This window comes from Mus musculus, chromosome 1 (assembly GCF_000001635.26).
Source record: "Mus musculus strain C57BL/6J chromosome 1, GRCm38.p6 C57BL/6J".
Classification (NCBI taxonomy): domain Eukaryota; kingdom Metazoa; phylum Chordata; class Mammalia; order Rodentia; family Muridae; genus Mus; species Mus musculus.
Genome location: NC_000067.6, coordinates 14,059,648 through 14,074,081, shown reverse-complemented (window position 1 = coordinate 14,074,081; position 14,434 = coordinate 14,059,648). Strand labels below are relative to the sequence as shown.

The following is a 14,434-nucleotide window of genomic DNA, read 5'->3' as shown; positions in this document are numbered from 1 at the left end:
ATGAAGATAAAGTAGAGAATCTAGACCAAATAAACAATGAATATGGAAAAAAATTAAATCACAGGAAATATGGGACACTATAGAAAAACCAACCCTTTGACTTATAAGAATAGGTGATGGAGAAGAATCCCAGGTCAATGGCGGAGATCAGATCTTCAATAAGATCATAGAAGAAAACTTCCTCAGACTAGGAAAACACACATTCAAAAAGATACAAGAAGCAAAACACAAAACACCAAATAGACTGGAGGAGAAAACAAAATCCTCATGGCCTATCATAGTTAAAACACTAAGTATACATAACTAAGTATATTGAAAGTTCCAAGAGTAAAAAATGCAAGTCCCATATAAAGGAAAACATATTAAAATAATGGGTAATTTCTCAATGGAAACTTTGAAAGCCAGAGGAGATGAGCAATACGTTCCATGTCCTAAAAAACTGTGATGGCCAGTCTAGCCTAATATGCCCAGAAAAATCATCTGCCACAATTGAAAGAGAATAAAAAACTATACATAAAATAAACAACCTGAAAAAATGCATATCCAGCAACAAAAATTAAAGAAAACACAGGAAGCAATATGCCTGACTAAAGAGAGGAATGAACATAGCAGAGAGACCATGGACAACACGAGGAAGCCATGCTTATTAAAACACAAAGTAACACTGAGGACACAAACAACAGTACCTCAAATCAACAACCAAAATTAACACACACATAGCAATTATAACTTTAAATATAAATGGCCTCAATTCTCTGATCAAAAAACACAGGCTAAGAAACAAAAATCCATCTGCTTGTTGTCTGCATGAAATACATCTCAGCTTTAAAAACTGATATCACTCTAGAAGAAAAGTTCCAATCAAATGGAACCAGGAAGCAAGCAGAAGTCACCATCCTTGTATTTTATTTAATCAACTTGAAAATAAAACTAATGAAAAGAGTTCAAAAGGGGACACTTCATTACCATTAAAGGAACAGTTGACAAAGAAGACATTAGTAAACATATATGCAATAAATTCTGGTGCACCCAATATCATTTTAAAATGTACAACTAGATTTAAGTACACATATTAAAATCAATTCACTAATAGCATCAATGCCCTATTTCTCTAGTACATGAATCATCTGGACAAAAACTAAACAGAGAAACATCAGAATTAATAACATCATATGTCAAATAAATTTAATGGATAACTACAGAATATTTTACTCAACCATTAAGAAGTATACATTCTATTAGACAGCACATAGAAGCTTTGCTAAAGTATACCACACCCTGGTGCACAAAACAAATCTTTACAAATTCAAAAGTGTAGGAATAACTTCCTGTATCCAATATGACCATGGGGCAGCAAAACTTAAAATTGACAACAAACATTTACTAAATACACAAATGCATAATGGTTAACCACTCATTACTAAATGAATATGCAAAAGAAAAATTCAAGCAATTTTTTTAAATTCCTGAAACTAAATGAAAATGAAAACACACCAAATTCTCTAGGACACATTGGAAGCAGTCTGTATGTGGGGAAAATTAATAGATATTAGTGGCCACAATAAAAAATAAGAAAGAGCACAAAAATGATTTAATGATGCAACTCAAATGTTTGAAAGAACAAGAACAAACCAAATCCAAACCCAGCTATATCAATAAACAATAAAAATCAGAGAAACTAATCAAGTAGAAATAAAGGAAACAATGCAAAGAATCTAAGAGCAGTTTTTTCCTCAAAACATAAATAAGATCAGCAGATATTTGCCCCAAGTAACCAAAGAAAGAGATACCTTAAAATTACAGAATCAGAAATGAACAGAGAAACATTACAACAGACACCAAAGAAATTCACAATTCTATAAGAAAATATTTTAAGAACCTGTACTTCATTAAGTCAGAAAGCCTAATAGAAATAAATATCTAGATTCAGCCAAAGTATTAAAATTAAACCAAGAAGTCAAAAATCGATAAAGATCCATAACAACTGAGGAGATTGAATTGTAAATAAAAATCCTTCTAGCGTAAAAGAAGGACCAGATGATTTCACAGAGTTCTAATAGACACTCAAAGAGGACCATCAGTCCTTAAACTATTAATAAATAATGTCAACAATGAGAAAGAAACCAAAGCAGCACTACCAAACTCCTATAAAGCTAGTATCACTCTACTACCAAAACTAGATAGATAGATAGGTAGATAGATAGATAGATAGATAGATAGATAGATAGATAGATAGATAGATAGATAGATGGATGGATGGATGGATGGATGGATGGATGGATGGATGGATGGATGGATGGATGGACGGACGGACAGGCAAGCAGGCAGGCAGGCAGACAGATAGACAGACAGACAGACAGATCAATCGACAGATCTACAGGCCTTCTTAGTTAGTGTGTCTACTGCTGCATCAAAAACGCCATGACCAAAAAAGCCAGTTGGGGAGGAACGGGTTTATTTGGTTTATACTTTCATATTGCTGTTCGTCATTGAATGAAGTCAGGACAGGAACTCAAGCAGGCAGGAACCTAGAGGCAGGAGCTTATGAAAACAGCAGAGACCGTGTGTGTGTGTGTGTGTGTGTGTGTGTGTATGTGTATGTGTGTGTGTGTGTGTGTGTGTGTGTGTGTGTGTGTGTGTGTGTGCTGTTTACTGCCTCGCTTTCCATAGCTTGCTCTGCCTGCTTTCTTATAGAACCCAGTACTACCTGCCCAACTACAATAGACTGGGGCCTCCCCAGTCAATCATTAATTAAGAACATGCCTTACAGTCAGAACTTATGGAGGCATTTTCTTAATTAAGATGCCCTTCTTTCAGATAATTCTTGTTCGTCAGGCTGGCATAAGACTAGCCAGTACAACTGACACTGTGTTAACTTGATATCCAAGCACATCACTATTGAGCCACACCTTTCCTTTCTTATTCATCCCCAAGATCTCACATTAAAAAACATAGATAACTTTAAAAGTCCTTCAGTCTTTACAAATTCAAACACATTAAAATTTCAGTCTCTTTAAAGTATCCAGTCTCTAGTTGAGTGATGCTTTAATCCCAGCACTAGCAAGGCAGAGGCAGGCAGATCTCTATGAGTTCAAGATCTGACCTTGAACTCAATCTACAGAGTCTACAGTCTAGGGAGTGAATTCTAGGACATCCAAAGCTACACGGAGAAACCCTGTCTTGAAAAACCAAGGAAAGGAAGGAAGGAAGGAAGGAAGGAAGGAAGGAAGGAAGGAAGGAATTTCTACAAAAAGAAAATTGTTTTTAAAAGTTCAAAGTCTTTCAACTGTAGGCTTTTGTAAAAATCAAAATTAAATTAAATAGCTTCTTGAAAAAAGGGAAGAACCAGGGCACAGTTATATCTGAACCAAGCAAAACTCCAACAATATAACTCAATGCCCAATTATCTGGGATTCACTCATGATGTTCCAGGATCCTCCAAGGAGCTTGGATCTCTTCTCCACTTCTGCCCTCTGCAGCACACAGATTGTCATCAACTAGGCTCTAGCTGGCTCCACTCCACTGCTTCTGTTCTTCGTGGTCATCTCATAATACTGGCATCTTCAAAACTGTTGGGGTCTTCTGCAACTGGGCTGCACTTTCACCAATAGCCTCTCAGAGTCTCTCTTCATGGAGACAAACCTCAACTTCTTTGCACAACCCCTTCAATCCTGGGCTTTCACGTGCTGCTGAGGCTGCAGCTTCACCAATGCCCCATCACAGTGCCAAGCCTCAGCTTCTTTCCATGACCCCTTCAAGCTTTTAAAAACCAGGACTACCTGGGTGACTATTACACTACCAAGCTCAGCTGCCAGCACGAGGTAGAACAACCTTGGTCGCTTCTGGAACACAGATTCTGTGTGATCTCAGGAAACACTCTGCAGAAGATTAGACCTCAGTCATTGATGCTGGGCTCTTCTTATCATTGCTAATTTCTTATCTCCAGCTGACCATTAACATAAAGGTTTCATTTCAATGGTGCCAGTCTCTTGTTAATCACACCTGATTATTCACCCCCAGCTGGCTAGAATGACTGAATCTTAACTGAAAATAGAAAATGACCCTGGGAGAATCTTTAAACTTCCTTCTGAAACTTCACAAGCACGGCCTCCATCTTCTGTACTGTTCTCAACATTATTATCTTCCAAGCTCCTACAAAACTAGGCTGGTACCAACTTTCTTGAGGTTTCTATTGCTGCTACAAAAACACCATGACCAAAAGCCAAGTTGGGGAGAATAGAGTTTACTTGGCTTACACTTTCATATTGTTGTTCATTATCAAAGAAAGTCAGGACAGGAACTCAAACAGAGCAGGAACCTAGAGGCAGGACCTGATGCAGAGGCCATGCAGGGGTGCTGCTTACTGGGTTGCTCTCTAAGACCTGCTCAGCCTCCTTTCTCATAGAATCAAGTACCACCAGCCCAGGAATGTCCCCACCCACAATGGGTTGGTCCCGCTCCCATCAATCACTAATTAAGAAAATACCTTATAGATGAATCTCTTTTATTAAATTATTTATGTATTTTACATCCTGATCACTGCTACTCCTCCCTCCTGTCCTTCCAGTCCCTCCCACTTTCCTCCCCTCCCTTTACCCATCTACTCTTCCTCCCCTTCTCCCATAGATATCAACCAACCTTGGCATATCAAGTTGTAGTAAGTCTAGATGCATCTTCATATATTGATGCCCGATAAGGCAGCCCAGTAGTGGGAAAGGGATCCAAAGGCATCAATGTAGTCAGTGACAGTTCCTGCTTTAGGAGTCCCACAGGAAAACCCAGCTATAACTATTACATATGTGCAAAGGACCTAGGTCTGTCCCATGAATGCTCTCTGACAGTTCATCCTCCATGAGCCCCAATGGACCAAGGTTAGCTGATACTGTGAGTTTTCTTATGGTGTCCTTAACTCCCTGGCTCCTTCAGTCCTTTCTTCCCCTCTTCCACAGGATTCCCCAAGCTCCACTTAATTTTCTGCTGTGGGTCTCTGCATCAGTTTTCATCAGTTGCTGGGTGAAGCTTCTCTGACAACAGTTAAACTAGGCTCTTGTCTGCTAATATAGCAGAATATCATTAATAGTGTCAGGAGTGGACTTCTTCTCAATGGTATGAGTCTCAAGATGGGCCAGTCATTCGTTGGCCCTTCCCTCAAATTCTGCTCCATCTTTTACCCTTGAACATCTTGTATACAGGACAAATTGTGGGTCTAAGGTCCTTTGGCTGGGTTGGTGTCCTAACCCCCCCATTGGAAGTCTTGCCTGGTTACAGGAAATGGCTGGTTCAGGTTCCATATCCCCCACTACTAGGAGTCTTAGCTAGGGTCATTCTCATAGAGTCCTGTAAGTTTCCATTGTCCTAGCTTTCTAGCTCATTACAGAGATGCCACCCCACAAATCCAATTGTCTTTCCCAATACTCTTCCCTTGTACCCATGCCCACTCATCCCCCACCCAGTCCCCTTTTTCTATCCAACCCCAATGTCTAATTTATTTCACCTTCTTAGCGAGATTTAATCATCCTACCTTGGGTCCTCTTTGTTACTTGGCTTTCTGTGCTTGTGGTTTGTAGCATGGTGATCCTGTACTTTATGGCTAATATCTGTGTATCTCCCTTCTCTCTGAGATCATTGGCCACTGGCCCAGTCAACGCACAGGGTTTCAAAATGATGACGTATTTCAGGATCAGCTTTGGGGAGACAAATTGCCTTTATTTGGGGTGAATCAAGGGTTATGTAGTTTGGGGGAAGGAAGTAGGAATATCTAGGGTAGGCAAAGGTCATTCCTTGATGATGCCAATCACTGAGATGCCTCATTAGTTTGGGGTGAGGCATTCCAGGAATCTCATGTGCTTGCTGAACTAGTTCTTATCAGGAGAAAGGAGCCTGAGCCTGTAATCTAACCAAGGTTACCTGGAATTCACCAGGTAGAGGGTAGAGGAGTTTTGAGTTCCCCAGACAAGGGCACAGAAGGAGAAGCCTGATGGTAAAGGGAGTCTGCCATTTTGCACCGAGTTCAGGGATTTCTGGTAATGTTAGACTTTGAGTCTAATTAGCAGGGTTTCTCCAGAAATATCTACTTATAAGTGAGTACATACTATGTTTACCTTTTGGGGTCTGGATGCTATATTCAGTATGATCTTTTCTAGTTCATTCACTTCCCTGCATATTTCATGATGTCATTCATTATTTTTTTATTATTTCCTAAATTCATATATTTAAACATGCAAGAATGTATTTTTAATTAGGTATTTTCTTCATTTACATTTCAAAAGTCCCCTATGCCCTTCCCCACCCACTCCCCTACCCACCCACTCCCACTTCTTGGCCCTGGCGTTCCCCTGTACTGGGGCATATAAAGTTTGCAAGACCAATGGGCCTCTCTTTCCATTGATGGCTGACTAGGCCATCTTTTGATACATATGCAGCTAGAGACACAAGCTCTGGTGGTACTGGTTAGTTCATACTGTTGTTCCACTTATAGGGTTGCAGACCCCTTTAGCTCCTTGGGTACTTTCTCTAGCTCCTACATTGGGGGCCCTGTGTTCCATCCAATAGCTGACTGTGAGCATCCACTTTTGTGTTTGCCAGGCACCGTCATACACAGAGGCTGGCACAACTGGCCTCACAAGAGACAGCTATATCAGGGTCCTTTCAGAGAAATCTTGCTGGTGTATGCAATGGTGTCAGTGTTTGGAGGCTGATTATGGGATGGATCCCCAGGTATGGCAGTCTCTAGATGGTCCATCCTTTCATCTCAGCTCCAATCTTTGTCTCTGTAACTGCTTCCATGGGTGTTTTGTTCCCAATTCTAAGAAGGGGCAAAGTGTCCACACTTTGGTCTTCATTCTTCTTGAGTTTCATGTATTTTGCTAAATGTATCTTGTATCTTGGGTGTTCTAAGTTTCTGGGCTAATATCCACTTATCAGTGAGTACATATCATGTGAGTTCTTTTGTGATTGGGTTACCTCACTCAGGATGATACCCTCCAGGTCCAGAACAATGGAATAGAATTGAAGACCCAGAAATGAACCTACACACCGATGGTCACTTGATCTCTGACAAGGGAGCTAAAACCATCCAGTGGAGAAAAGACAGCATTTTCAACAAATGGTGCTGGCACAACTGGACGTTATCATGTAGAAGAATTTGAAGTGATCCATTCCTAGCTCCTTGTACTAAGATCAAATCTAAGTGGATCAAGGAACTCCACATAAAACCAGAGAGAGTGAAATTTATAGAGGAGAAAGTAGGGAAAAGCCTTGAAGATATGGGCACAGGGGAAAAATTCCTGAATAGAACAGCAATGGCTTGTGCTGTAAGATCGAGAATCGACAAATGGGACCTCATAAAATTGCAAAGCTTCTGTAAGGCAAAAGACACTGTCAATAAGACAAAAAGGCCACCAACAGATTGGGAAAGGATCTTTACCAATCCTAAACCAGATAGGGGACTAATATCCAATATATATAAAGAACTCAAGAAGGTGGTCTCCAGAAAATCAAATAAACCCATTTAAAAATGGGGCTCAGAGCTAAACAAAGAATTCTCACCTGAGGAATACTGAATGGCTGAGAAGCACCTGAAAAAATGTTCAGCATCCTTAATCATCAGGGAAATGTAAATCAAAACAACCTTTGAGATTCCACCTCACACCAGTCAGAATAGCTAAGATCAAAAATTCAGGTGACAGCAGATGCTGGTGAGGATGTGGAGAGAGGAACACTCCTCCATTGTTGGTGGGATTGCAAGCTTGTACAACCACTCTGGAAATCAGTCTGGTGGTTTCTCAGAAAATTGAACATAGTACTACCGGAGGATCCTGCAATACCTCTCCTGGGCATATATCCAGAAGATGTTCCAACTGGTTAATAAGGACACATGCTCCACTATGTTCATAGGAGCCTTATTTATAATAGCCAAAAGCTGGAAAGAACCCAGATGTCCCTCAACAGAGAAATGGATACAGAAAATGTGGTACATTTATACAATGGTGTACTACTCAGCTATTAAAAAGAATGAATTTATGAAATTCCTAGGCAAATGGATGGACCTGAAGGGTATCATTTTTTTTAACAGCTGAGTATATTATACTGTGTAGATGTATGTAGTTGAGCAAGTGTCTTTGTGGGATGGTGGATCATCCTCTGGCTATATGTCCAGGAGTAGTATATCAGGGTCTTGAGATAGAAATACTGCCAATTTTCTGAGAAACCACCAAATTGATTTCCAGAGTGATAGTACAGGTTTGCAGTCCCATGGGCAATGGAGGAGTGTCTACCTTGTTCCACATCCTCTCTAGCATGAGCTGCCACTTGAGTGGCACTTGAGTTTTTGATCTTAGCAATTTTGACAGATATAAGATGGAGTTTCAGAGTCATTTTGATTTATATTTCTCTGATGACTAAGGATATTGAACGTTTCTTTAAGTGCTTCTTGGCCATTAGAGATTCTTCGACCAAGAATTCTGTATATAATTTGGTTGTTTTGTTGATGTTTAGTTTTTTGAGTTCTTTATATATTTTAGATAGCTTTGTCAGATGTTGAGTTGGTGAAAATCTTTTCCCATTGTGTAGGCTGCCATCTTGGTGGTGTTTGTTTGTTCATTTGTTTGTTTGTTTTTGATGGTATCCTTTGACTTACAAAATCTTTACAGTTTCATGAAGTCCCATTTATTAATAATTGATCTTAGTGCCTGAGCTGTTGGTGTTCTCTTCAAGAAATTGATACCTGATGCTTTGGGGTGGCTTATTCCAGCTCCCTGATAGCTCATTTGTAGTGTTGTTTTCTGAGGCCCCATACCCTCTTCATAAGAAACAAAAAATGAACCATGCATCAAGTGTAAAATTCAAAGTTGTACAAAGAAGGTGACAGATTTCTGCAGCCAGGAAGTCTGTGTGATCAATCCTTCTTCACAACCACAGTTTCAGTTCCTTGTGTCCTTTCATGTCTCACCTCTGCTCCTTAATCAGTCAACCATTTCCCAGAAGTCTCAGCAAGGAGCTATCTTGACAAGATCCAAGCCACTGGAGCATGAGTGCGCCCAGCCTTTTCCACACTAAGGTCCATTGTATGGTTCTCTTGTGTAGCTAATACACCCGTGGTTCCCCTTTCTACTACCTCAATATTGGGCATCTCAAGATTAGAACCTGTAGTGCTTTCCCCTTGACTTCTTAACTATAGTGTGCTTAGCAGGTGGTTAACATGCATGGCATCACTAACGTAAAGTGGAAGTTTCTAGTTGTATTATGCGATGCAGACTCATGCGATGTTTTGCTGAGGCAAGACTCATGAGAGGACATGATGATTGGAGAAAGTATAAATAGGATCAATGGACAGTCATGGGGTGCTTACATAGCTAGCTGGGCAAGGCTTTGTCAGTCTTGAGCTTTTGCTGATCTTCATGTCATTAAGAGGCATGGCAGAGAACGGCTCAAGGCATTCCAGCTTTGAGAGTTCCTGGTTCCTCCAGCTGACTCAGGTTGGTTCGACAGGTGCTTAGTGGTTTCTGCTGGATTAGGCCAGCACTGCTGATTCATGTTTGGTATCCTGACACTACTGAACCTGACTCCTGGTATCCCAGTAATAGAGATTGGAATCACCCCAAAGAACTACTTCAAAGCAGGTCCACATTCCCTTGTCCTATTTACCATCTTTTCTCCCCTATCTTTGGACAGCAGGCTAGAAGGTAGGGTTGAAGCATTTAAGAGCCCTTATTAAAGTAAGTTTAAGTATGGGGGCCCAATGGAGGAGTTAAGGGAAGGAGTGAAGGAGCTGAAGGGGTTTTGAACCCCACAGGAAGAACAATAATATCAACTAACCAGATCCCCCAGAGCTCCCAGGGACTAAACCACCAACCAAAGAGGGACCCATAGCTCCAGCTGTATATGTAGCAGAGGATGGCCTTATCTGGTGCCAATGGGAGGAGAGATCCTTGGTCCTGTGAAGGTTCTATGCCCCAGCGTAGGGAAATACTAGGGTGATGAGGCAGGATTAGGGGGGCACCCTCATAGAAGCAGGGGTGAGGGGTGAGGTAGGGGGCTTGCAGAGGGGAAACTGGAAACAGGAATAACATTTGAAATGTAAATAAATAAAGTAACTAATAAAAAATTAAATAACAAATAAAAAGATTAAAAATGTAAGCTTACACTAAAGGGTAAAGTTGACAAGAGAACAAATTCCTTACACTGGGAATACTAAACCCCATTTACTTCACCAGTCATTCAACAAAACTCATCAACAGAACTGAAAGATGGGCCCACACCACAGCCTATCTACCGCCTCTGTACCACTGAACCCACCTGAGCTCAACCACAAACCTGTTCTCCACTGAAACCAGAAGCTTCCTTGTCAGTCATAGACATCCCCTCATAGCCAACCTACAGTGATGAATGTAAAATTAGGCTTGCAGTAGCTCTCAGACAGGATTGTTGTTATTAAGTTCACTCCAGTTATTGCCACAACTCTTAGCTATCCCCCAATCCCTTAAAATTCCCATCACCATCCAGGAAACAGCTCAATCTCTTAGGATACTTGAGATCCTAAAGCTAAAGGACTTCTCTTTCTAGGTGGTTTTTGCTTCTCTTCTCCCTCTCTTCCCTGCTCTAATGCACACATAAGTCACTTCAATGGTGTTATTTGCTAAATAAAAGCCTGTGCTTGGGCACTTGAAAAATAAGCTTCAAGTTATTCTGGTATTACAGCCAGGATTCCTCATGATCTCTGTGAAATTCCTGGAGGCAGTTCTGTATTCTCCACAGCTCATAGCTGGTACCTGCAGAGCCCTCATCTCAAATAAAGAAAACGTAGTTACATGTAAGAAGTTTGCATTTCACTCACTTGTGTCTAAAAGCATAGGCAGGTCAACAGGCCTCTCACCTTACACCTCTGTGGAGTTGAAGTGCTGAACTGAGAGGCCTATGACCATGAGGCGCATGCTTGCTGGCAGCCCACACAGCAGAGGTCTCAGGCATCACCCTCAGCACCAAATGGAGCCCCTTGACTGGCAGGCAGATGCTCTGCCTGTTGACCATTTGCCCTAATTGCTTGCCTGGCTGATCTGGGCAGAAGACTGGGTGTACAGAGAACAGTGTTCTCATCCCATTGAACGAGAGTAAAGATCATTGCCCAAATACTTTCAATCAAATTAAGCAAGCTTCATTTTCTATCAGACATGGCTATTCCTTGAAGTGGGGTTTGAAAGAACATTGAACATAGGAGAAAATGGGATTTATATAGCTCAAGAACTGCAAGATTACAGGGCTTTCTAGGATTGGGAAATTAACAGAGGAAATTTGGTTACACAGGAGCTTAGCAGAATATCTCACATTTTTTCAGTAGAACATCTTATCTTATCAGGGTGGAGGCCAGGGGATAGGGTGTGGAACTTGCCAAATTTCAGGAAAATGGGTCAAGGCATGGTCAAACCCAAGTTTTACAGAAAACAAGAAAGACCTTATTTTGATCCCATTTTGACAAAGAGTCTTCAATGGAATCAGGGTAGTGCTCCACAGAGAACAGTGTGCAGAGGACCCAGTGTTTTCAAAATCCATATTAGGGGGTGGAGGAAAGTCAGAGATCCAACCAAGTTTTCTCCCCTTGAACTTCTTCACCTGGATATTCACAAAGCTCATTTTCAGTCTTGCATTCATCCTGCAGTTGGCTTTTTGCAAAGCTGGGAGCAACAGGAAAGTAGTAGGTAAGGAACTGTAGGAAAGAAGTGAGTGCCCTGGCCTTAGTGGAAACTGAACATTTGACAATAGGACACCAAGTTACCATGCAACTTGAACTGCCCATCACGAGCTGGGTGCTCTCAGACCCTCCAAGTCATAAAGTAGGACATGCAAAGCAGCAGTCTATTATCAAATGGAAGTGGTATATATACGATCTGGCCAGAGAAGGTCTGGAAGGCACAAGCAAGTTACATGAAGAAGTTGCTCAAATACAAGTAGAAGGTTTCTACTCCTGTTACAATGCCATCTGCTGCCAAGCATGCGCCTATAGCCTCATGGGGTTCCCTATGATCAACTGACTGAGGAAGAGAAGATTAGGACCTGGTTTACTGACAGCTCTGCACGTTACGCAGGCACCACCCAGAAGTGGACAGCTGCAGCATTACAACCTCTTTCCAGGACAACCCTGAAAGATACAGGTGAAGGAAACTCTTCACAATGGGCAGAACTTTGGGTAGTGCACATGGTGTTGCAGTTTGCTTAGAAGAAGAAATGGCCAGATGTATGATTGTTCAGTAATTCATGGGATTGGTTAGATGGTCAGGGGCTTGGAAAGATCACAAGTGAAAAGTTGGTGAGAAAGACATCTGAGGAAGAAGTATGTGGCTAGATCTCTCCAAATGTGCAAAGAATGTGAAGATATTTGTGTCCCATAAATGCTCACCAAAAGGTGACTTCAGCCAAGGAGGAGTTCAATAATCAAGTGGATAAGATGACCCGTTCTGTGGACAGTCAGCCTCTTTCCCCAGCCATCCCTGTCATTGCTCAATGGGCACATGAACAAAGTGGCCATGGTGGTCGAGATGAAGGTTATGCTTGGGCTCAGCAACATGGACTTCCACTCACCAAGGCTGACCTGGCTACAGCTGATGCTGAATGCCAGATCTGCAAACAACACAGACCCACACTGAGCCCCAGATATGGCACCATTCCTGAAGGTGATCATCCAGCAACCTGTTGGCAGGTTAACTACATTGGACCATTTCCTCCGTGGAAAGGACAGTGTTTTGTTCTTACTAGAGTAAATACTTATTCTGGTTATGGATTTGCCTTTCCTGCATGTAATGCCTCTGCTAAAACCACCATCCATGGACTGACAGAATGCCTTATCTATCGTCATGGTATTTCACATAGTATTGCTTCTGACCAAGGAACTCATTTCACAGCCAGAGAAGTGTGACAGTGGGCCCACGATCATGCAATCCACAACAACAGTGTTAGGAGGGGTGATAAATCCAGATTACCATGGAGAAATTGGACTGCCTCTCCACAATGGAGTTAAGCAAGATTATGTCTGGAGTACAGGAGATCCCTTAGGGCATCTTGAGGTACTACCATGTCCTGTGATTAAAGTCAATGGGATTAAAGTCATTCAAGCAGGATGCTTTATTGAAGCATCAATAAATAAAGGGCTTCTGAAAGGAAAGGCAGACTCACTCATCTTACTGGACTGAGCATTGATATCTACACAACTCAGTGAGGTTTTTAAAGCCACAGTGTCACTAAAAAAAACAGTCCTTCATTCCAGGACTCAGATCCATCTGGAATGAAGGTATAGGTCACCCCTCCAGGAAAAGACCTGCTGAGATGCTTGCTGAGGGTGAAGGAAATACAGAAAGGGTAGTAGAAGAAGGTAGTTATAAATACCAGCTAAGGCCATGTAACTGTTGTAGAAATGCGGATTATAAAGTAATATGAATGCTTCTGTTTTATATTGTTAAGAACACATTTGTCTTTCTTCCAATTTCTTTAACATCAATTGATATTTAAGTTGAGATACTAAAAGAATGTTCCCAAGGCACATTGCCCCATTATAAATTTATAAATGTGTTTGAGATTGTATGAGGAATAGTTATATCATGTTAGGCATATTCATGACCTTGTTATTGTTTCGTGTAGACATGAGATATTATTTGTGTCAAGTTGACAAGGGGTGGATTCATAACTTCTGAAACTTTATCCCTATTGGAAAACCTATAGCGGTGGTTACAGTAACAATGGTCACCATCCTAGCCAGGATCCTAGGCCTCTTTCAACATTTTGCAGACTCCATGAAAGGGTATGTGCCAGTAAAATTTGGCCAGGTCCACTTGAAGAAGTTGGAAGAAAGAGTTGGTAACTAGGAAATTGGCATTCATGTAAAACACACACACACACACACACACACACACACACACACACCATTATGAAACATAAATGGATAAACTAAAAAGAGAATTTCCCATCAGGAAATGTGTCAGAGGCAGAGACCAGCTTCCTCTATCTGTGCACCACACACTGACCTGAATGTTGCTGGTGAAGCATCAATAAATAAACGGCTTCTGAAAGGAAAGGCAGACACACTCACCTTACTGGGCTGAGCATTGATATCTACACAACTCAGTGAGGTTTTTAAAGCCACAGTGTCAATCAAAAAACAGTTTAGCATCTTGATCCCATGTCAATATTTTCTTTGTACTTTTGAAACAATCTATAAAGTTGTTCTCTCTCTCTCTCTCTCTCTCTCTCTCTCTCTCTCTCTGTGTGTGTGTGTGTGTGTGTGTATTTTATGAGAAAGCTATAATCCTTCCCATGCCTTCCCCCAATAGTCACATTCATGTTAAATTACTCAGTGTCCAACTTCTCAGCACTTATGAATATCATATAAGCATAAGGAAATAAGACATTGGCAATATCACAAATGCAATGCTGACTATTTAAATACAGT

The 14,434-nt window shown here is 41.2% G+C and overlaps 1 long non-coding RNA gene across 3 annotated transcripts in view; it reads right to left on the bottom strand.

The window, feature by feature from the left end:
- Positions 1-14,434, bottom strand: part of Gm39596 — a 99,135-nt gene that overhangs the window by 67,307 nt on the left and 17,394 nt on the right. For 2 of the 3 annotated variants that reach the window (XR_865190.2, XR_865191.1), the window contains exons 3-5: positions 14,010-14,048; positions 10,315-10,374; positions 5,530-5,684 (exon numbers count right to left, since the gene is read on the bottom strand). This is a non-coding gene — a long non-coding RNA (predicted gene, 39596). Of the gene's footprint in view, positions 1-5,529; positions 5,685-10,314; positions 10,375-14,009; positions 14,049-14,434 lie in introns of those variants that run through there. The other variant, XR_865192.2, reaches the window with a different exon arrangement.